Consider the following 8,245-nt stretch of genomic DNA (forward strand, 5'->3'; position numbering starts at 1 on the left):
ACATTTTAATGATGTGGCACAACCAACAAGCTGCCTTGTGCTTATTAAATCATTCTCCTTTTTTCCCCTGGACTCACCCACAAGTTTAAAAAATAATATATTTATCTGCCTATTACAAAGCCCAACACATGCTCATCCATAGATATTTGAGAAAATTATATTCAGTTAAACACACCATAATCATTCATAGAGGATTTCTTATATTACAATACAATCTGGGAAGATACAGTCTAAGTTATCCATTTAAACAGTGAACGTAAAAAATCAACAATAGTCCCATTTATTACAGAATTTACACTGTATGTCACTGTGATTCATCCTTTCCATAGCTCAAAAGAGCTGAGTGATTATCATAAATAAGCATTTTCTTTCTGGGAGGTCTATTATTTTGAATCATCCTTGAGAAGCTTTTTAGAAAATCTATTTGTGGGAGATGGGAATATTCTCACTTCTAAAGTAGCTGGCCAGCCAATAATAAACATGTATTTGTGTTATCCAAGCCATATGAAATTTCAAATCCTTTGAGGCCTACTAGAACCTGAAATGACTTCAGGCGAAGGAAGAATTCTTCAAGGATTCTGGTCCTCAGGACTATGAGGAAAGGGGTGAGCAGCTGGCAGGAACAAATGAGCACAGCTGGACATCAGAAGAAGGAAAGAACCAAAGCATCTGAAGTTTGTGCTCTGTCATGAGAGAAGGGGCTTATGATGTAGACAGAATGTTAACTATGGCTAAACTACAGGCTAGGGGCAAGATCTTAATCCTAGTAATTGATCAATAAATGTTCAGTTTTCGAAGTGAGTCATACCAAAAAAAAAAAAAGAGAGAGAGAGAGAGAGAGAGAACATGGAATTTGGACAAGAGTGTGGGATAGCCTTGTAGCATCCAAAACTGACAGGAAGGTCCACATAACAGGACAACTGATAAGTAACAATCATCCAGGGCGGTTCAGAATTCTCTCCCAGAATTTGCACATCTCTAGATAAGGCCACATCATCATCAGCAGTAAGAAAGTGTCACTCTGAGATGCTTGCTGGTGGGGATGTGTGCTGCTATTCCCAGTTCTCAAATTGTTACATCAAGAAATATTAAAAACCTATTATACTTCAAAAATTCTCCCTCTTGAGTTGTTTTTATAAAGTTGGAAATTATGTAAAATGGCTTTTGGTAGTTATAATTACCAAAAAGGCTATAGCCTTTTTTTTTTAATTCAAAATAAACCCTATCCATATGTTAGTGAGATAGTATAAGAAGATATAAGTTAGCTTCTTTAATTTTTTTTATTTTCTGGATGTAGAACCTCACAGATGGATCCTTAATTTTCTTATCTCTCTCGTTTTTCTCTGTTCCCTGCCCCCTTCATTCTCTCTCTTTTATATACATTTTCTGGCAGATTTCTTTAGCTTTTCTTCCAGACTTTCTGTTGAATATTTGGTCATATTTTTGATTTCCAAGAGTTTTTGTTTGTTCTCTGATAGTTTCTTTTATAGAAACTTGCTCTTGTTTCATAAATGTAAGAGCTTCTCTTATCTTTCCATACTACTTTAAAAGTTTTCTTCCATTTCCTGAATTATCTCAGTTTACTCTCTGTTGCTTTTCTTGCAGTGTTTATTTTTGTCTCTGTCTTTCATGTCAGAGGCTTTCTTGGGGAAATGGATTATGTTCAGTGTGCAGAATTTCACTCCATCCTCCCAGTTTTCCTTAAGCCATCCTACCCGGCCTGCACTTTGCTTCGGTGATGGGTTCACAGACTGTTTCTAAGATGTCCAGAACCTTCTTAGAACCAAAGTCTCCTAACCACTGTCTTCTCACACTCTGATGAAATAGGAGTCATTACCCCTCCACTTACAGTACATGCCTATGCCGGTATGGGTCCTGGAACTAGTTTCTGCCCTGGAGAAGTATTTAAAGGGACTCCCCAGCTGAGACAGGCTCAAGCCACACTGCACTCTGCTGGTGGCTTGACCTTATTTTTCTCTTTCTAGATTTATCTGAGACTTATTCCTTGACAGAGGTAGGAAGGAGCCCTAGGTGATTATCTGGAGGCTGGATGCCTGCTGATACTTTTTCCCTGACTGGATATATACACATGAGTCCCCAAGTTATCCATGGAAGCAGCTTAGGATACCATTGTGATCTAGCCTTTACTGAAGTTCATGAAGAACCCCCACCACCACCACTCCCCACTGCCCTGTTATTCTCCATGTTCTGGGAGAAATAGTGTTTCCTTCACATATTACCTAGTCCCACTTCACTGTTTTAACACCTATAGTTTGCAGCTTCAAACAAACAAACAACAAACAAAACCCTTCTAAATCCTCTATCCTCAACATAATATAAATAATGGTTATGAAAACCATTCTTAAGTTTGTCCCACGTTCTGTTGAAGCAATCCACAGGTGTGTATTCATCCTCATGTGTTCACTTGTGTTTGCACTAGCTAAAACAATCCAGAATGCAGTACTTATCCATATAATATGGATGGAATAGTATTTCAAATAGACTAATGAAATATAAATTTACAATATTGGTAATCCAAACCTCAAATCTGGAGTAGTTGAGAAAAACAGACTTCAGTAACTAAGGGATCTGCCACAATGATTTCAACCTTTTTTTTGGATGCTGTTGTCACACAGTATGTGTATACTGAAATGTCCTAGAAAAAGCATCATTTTTTGGAATGAAAAGAGCATCCTATAAATGTATGTGAATCAATATGTGCCCTTGCCCCAAATATTGTGACAAGTTCCTAGTGGGGAAGCCCATCACTAGTATCCTCCCTAACGTTCCTGCTGTTGAGAATCATTGATTGAATATCTAATTCCTCTTGCCTTTCCCTTAGTGTGAACCTTCTATTATTCATCTGAAGTCTAATGAGGTTGAATTTCATAACCTTATTGTTCAACAATGTGCCACCACTTCACCTTATAGTGACTTATAAAGATTTTATACACATGATGATTTCAAGCTTGGAGTTAAAAGGGATATATTTACATCCATTAAACAGCTGTGTAGAAATTGTTCACCATTTCATCAGAAGTTATATTTCCAGAGAATCAGTTCTAAAAAATGTATTTCTTCTGCTTAGAATGTCCAGTGTATCTTCTAGTAAAATTGGGTAGCTTACCACTCACTAGTAGCAACATAGAAGAGGAAAAAGCCTATTTTTAATTATTAAGAAATACTTTCTCTTTAAAAAAAAATAAGGGACTTTAAAAAGCTTGTGTCCAAATTGGATCACTTATCTGAGAGTGAAACAAAATATAACACAGATCCTGCAAATCTTTTTCTTTTACTCTTAGCTCTACAGAGGACAGGAAGACGTCAGAGCTACTCTGCACAGACTCCAGAATTTGTAGGAAAAGAAACGAAGGGGTGGTGACAGGCTGGCAGCAGGGGAGAACCATGGTGAGCAGGAACACGGACACTTGAAGCCTCCAGTGAGAGTTTCAAACTCAACATGCCTGGCAAATTTAGCAATGAATAGATGATGAATTGAGATAGCTCCTGCCTGAAGGAAAGCAACCTGCTTAGATCTGAATAAGCAGGAAATTCTTCAGTTTGTTCAGCAGAACCTAGAAAAGATAACCCTAGAATCTGGCTAAAATCCTAAAGGCATTCCATGTAGTACACGTTTTTTGGTTTGTTTGTTTTGTTTTTAAGAAGCACAAAATCAGGGTCTCCTGGGTGGCTCAGCTGGTTAAACATCTGACTTCAGCACAGGTCATGATCTCATGGTTTGCGAGTTCGAGCCCCACATCGGGCTCTGCGCTGACAGCATGGAGCCTGCTTGGGATTCTCTGTCTCCCTCTCTCTCTCTGCCCCTTCCCCATCCGTGCGTGCTCTCTCCCTCAAAGTAAATAAACTAAAACAACAACAACAACAACAACAACCCAAAAAGAATCACAAAATCAACCTAGTTGCTTGCATGTTGTACACCATTAAGAAATCACTTTGCATTCCTCTTTAAGTCCTAAAGTTTAAATTGCTGATGGCATCTCCTATAATCAATATGGCAAAATCGGATTATTACCAAAATTAAAGTAAAAAAACAATTGCTATTTATAGTTTTCCAAAGTTAACATTAAAAAGAAAAAAAAAACAACCCTGAATTAAAAAAAGTCTTCACTAACAGCAAAAAACTCATGTGTGGTCCTCCAAAATGTTGCATTTATTTTAAACAACCAATATCATAATTACTAGTTTTTCCAGAAATCAAATTCTTAAAATCTTTATGCTATTTTTCAAATATAAAAATAAATGTTTTGTATCCTTAGTTACCAGTTTCCCAATTCCTGTTTTCATTTAAAAATATTTGCTATTGACCACAGTTTTCTTCCCTAAACATTTTTCTTTGTCCTCCTTTGAGTCAAATTCATAGCAAATATACTTTCTTAGCTCTGTGTGACTGATGCTATTTTTAAAAATCTGTATATATCTGAGTCAGCTTATAATATCTTAAAAACAAAACAGTGAATAAAAAAGGCAGTAAGGAGGGAGTAGGTGGAGAGGAAAGAACAAAAAGATACTTAGTTATTCACACTGCTGACTTTTTCTGTGCTTTCTTTAAAAGTCTAATCCTCAAACGGGTGTAGTGTGGCCAGGCTCTATGAGCCAGCCATTAGGAGGTGCTCATAGTTTAGAACAAATTCTTCAGAACTTTAAGGCTACTTGTCATCTCATTTTTGTGCTTTTTTGCCAAATTTATCTTTAATTTTAGAAATTTTATTTCACTCGAACTTACCACTTGTAAAAATTGTCAAGCTGACAGGTCTGGAAACCAAGGTCATCCAATTAGGCCAAAACACAAAATGCTTCTATGGCATCTATCACCACAAAACACCAATAGGCCCTTAGACAAACACATCAGATTAAAGGAAAAACATGTATTTGAGAAGGAACAACTTTCCAGCTACTTTACCTTCAGACAGATAAAGCTGATGATAATTGGTATAGAGCAGTGGTCTTCAGGAAGTTTTCCCAAGGGCAGCATCTAATTTTGTAAAATAGAAGGGTACGTTTGTATCCTGAATATGCCTCCAGGGTAGAGTCTACTCTCATAAAGCAGGTTCACAGCTGTTTATTATGGACACTGTTCAGACTGTGAACTATCCATTCTGTTTCCACCATTATTGCTTTTTATTTACTATATCAGACCCACACTGACTGGCTCCTTGACAAGTGTTCAGCAAAGATATGAACATGCATGGCACAATACAGAGTCAGAGACAAGCAAGGCCCCTGGAATCCTTGGTAGGCTTCCTTTGCCAATGAGTCACTGTTTGGAGGAGAGAGAAAAGGATTTTAGGCTGGTTGTTTGTAATAGAAGTTATTGTTAATGGGTTATAGCTATCTGTACAAGTACCAAAGCTTTTAGAACACTGTGCATGCATTACTCAAATGATTTTAGGATGGCTTCAGTGATCTCTTATCAGTTATCAAGTTCAGTGTGACAATAAAACATTGACACTGAAACATTATGTTTTCAAATTTTTGTATTAAAATCAACCAACACAGAAAATTTAAAAAAATCGTACAACTAATAAAATAGAGAACCAGTTAAAAAATATTATTACTTGGAGTTAACTCCTGATGAACAGGCATATTTATTTTACTTTCCTATTTTTGGTACCCAACTCACAGTAAATCTTATGCGCCTGTGGTTTTTTTTGTTTGTTTGTTTTCTTTTTTGTTTATTGGTTTTTTGTTTTTTTGCTTTTTTTGAGTTTTTTAGTCTGCACTGCGTAGTGTGGATCATGACACCTACTGGCAGCATAGAATTTTGCACCCTAGTTCCATAAGACACTGAAGCCCCTGTTACTTAAGACAGGTAAGGATATTTCAAATCTATGCTTGTGTTATGAGTCAATAATAAACTCTACCGGAAAAATTGTATCTTGGAGTATGACTTTTGGTTTGGATAGGCTACATTATGCTGTGCTAACAAACATGGCCTAAAACTCAGGGGCTTAAATTAACAAAGATTTAATTCTTGCACATACTGCATGTCTGTTACAAGTTATTAGTAATGAAAAGTGTGAAATGAAGGTTGAAAGTCAATTCCATCTCCAGCTGCACTGTTACCTACCAGCCTAGCGTTCCCAGGAGAGTCACTCATTGATTCGAGATATCTTTTTTTGTCTGTTGAGCAGGGTCTTTCCATGTCTGTGTCAGTTCTGTGCTACTTTAATTGTTACAGCTTTATAAATATATTTTTTAAGCTTATTTATTTAGTTTGAGAGAGAGAGCAAGAGCAAGTAAGCAGGGGAGCGGCAGAGAGGGAGAGAGAGAATCCCAAACAGGCTCCTCACCCTCAGCACAGAGCCCCATGTGGGCTCACAAACTGTGAGATCATAACCCGAGCTGAAACCAAGGGTTAGGCGCTTAACCAACTGAGCCACCCAGGTGCCCCAACTGTTACAGTTTTATAATAAGCTTCCTATATGGGAAGACTTATCTCTTCCTCTAATTGTTGTTTTAAAAAATTCTGTGTTTTTCTTACTTGATTATTCTTCTGGGAGAAGTTTACAATATTTTTTGTTAAATTACCTTGAATTACAGTTGTTTTTTGTTTGGATGGCATTAAATTATGCATTAATTTGGTAATAACTGTAAAATATTTAGTCTTCCATATATGTCCTTTATATATCTCAAAAATATTTGTAATATTATTCATATGTTAAATGCATTTTATTAAAATAGGTCCTGGGGCGCCTAGGTGGCGCAGTTGGTTAAGCGTCCGACTTCAGCCAGGTCACGATCTCGCCGTCCGTGAGTTCGAGCCCCGCGTCGGGCTCTGGGCTGATGGCTCGGAGCCTGGAGCCTGTTTCCGATTCTGTGTCTCCCTCTCTCTCTGCCCCTCCCCCGTTCATGCTCTGTCTCTCTCTGTCCCAAAAATAAATAAATGTTGAAAAAAAAAAAAATAGGTCCTTGCCATCCTATTTTTGTTACAACAATAAATAAAATTTATTTACACAATTTTATTTCCACATTTGCGATTACCTGCATATAAGCATGCTATTGATTTTGTATTTTTCTCTTATAATAAATGTATAAAATTTTCATATAATGCCATTTTGCATTTATTTAAATGTCTTGCATTTATAGCTCTTAGCTTTGTGTCATGTCTTCCAGCACAGAACAAAGAAAGCATTCTAAAAAGGACATCATTATTATTTTTTTCCACATTTAATAGCAGTCTTCTTTGGGTTTAACCATTTGAAGTGTATTATGGTGACTATTTTTTAATAATACCATTGGTGTTTTCAAGAATTGTGAGACTGTTGAATATGTTTAGTGCCTTGTTCAAAAATTATGATTGTTTTTATTTTTAAAAATATTTTTAGTTTATTTATTTATTTTGAGAGACACAGAGAGAGTGGGGGAGGGGCAGAGAGAGAGAGAGAGAGAGAAATCCCAAGCAGGCTCTGAGTTGCCAGTACAGAGCCTGATGGGGGAACTCGAACTCACAAAATCATGAGGTCATGACCCGAGCCAAAACCAAGAGTCAGATGCTCACCCAGGTGCTCATGATTTTGTTTTTCTTGACTTAATGCTTTAATGTATTATAACAATAAATTATGTAATATTGATCCTTTTTCCACTCCTGAAGTAAATCTTACTTGATGATCTTTTTCTTATGAAGTGTTAAGTTCTACATTTTATTTGTGATTTTTAAAAGTCATATTTATTTGGAGATATGTTGACTTTTTTCTTCTATTGGTATCATTGGCAGAATCTGGTATTTTATTTATTTCTAAAAGTACTGTCATATTGTGTTTATTGCATAATTTTATTTAATATTTGCTAATAATGTTAGTGGACATTTGCTGTTACTCTATTTTTCTCTATTTATTTTCTTTTCAATTAATTTTATGACCTAATTCTTTCCTTATTTTAAAATGATCTTATTTTCTTCTTCTAAAATTTAGTTTATTTGCATTCTTCACAATGTACAGAGAATACTGATACATATGAATTCACTTTTGAATACCACTTTTAATGTTTTTATTACTTTTTACCTCTTTCTTGGTTCAATAGTTTTTTAAGAAAGTATGTTTTCATTTCTAAGGGGTTGAACCTTGTTTTCAGTACAGAAAAATTTATATTTTTTATTCCACTGTTGTCACTTAATATGGTGCATCATTTTGGTTTCTTTGAATTACTGACTTTGCTTTTGGTTTGGTATCAATTTTAATACATGCTTCTTACATATTTTATGTGAAAAAAAGTTACTGGTAATGTC

This window comes from Puma concolor, chromosome D3 (assembly GCF_028749965.1).
Source record: "Puma concolor isolate L17-30 chromosome D3, mPumCon1.1.hap2, whole genome shotgun sequence".
NCBI lineage: Eukaryota > Metazoa > Chordata > Mammalia > Carnivora > Felidae > Puma > Puma concolor.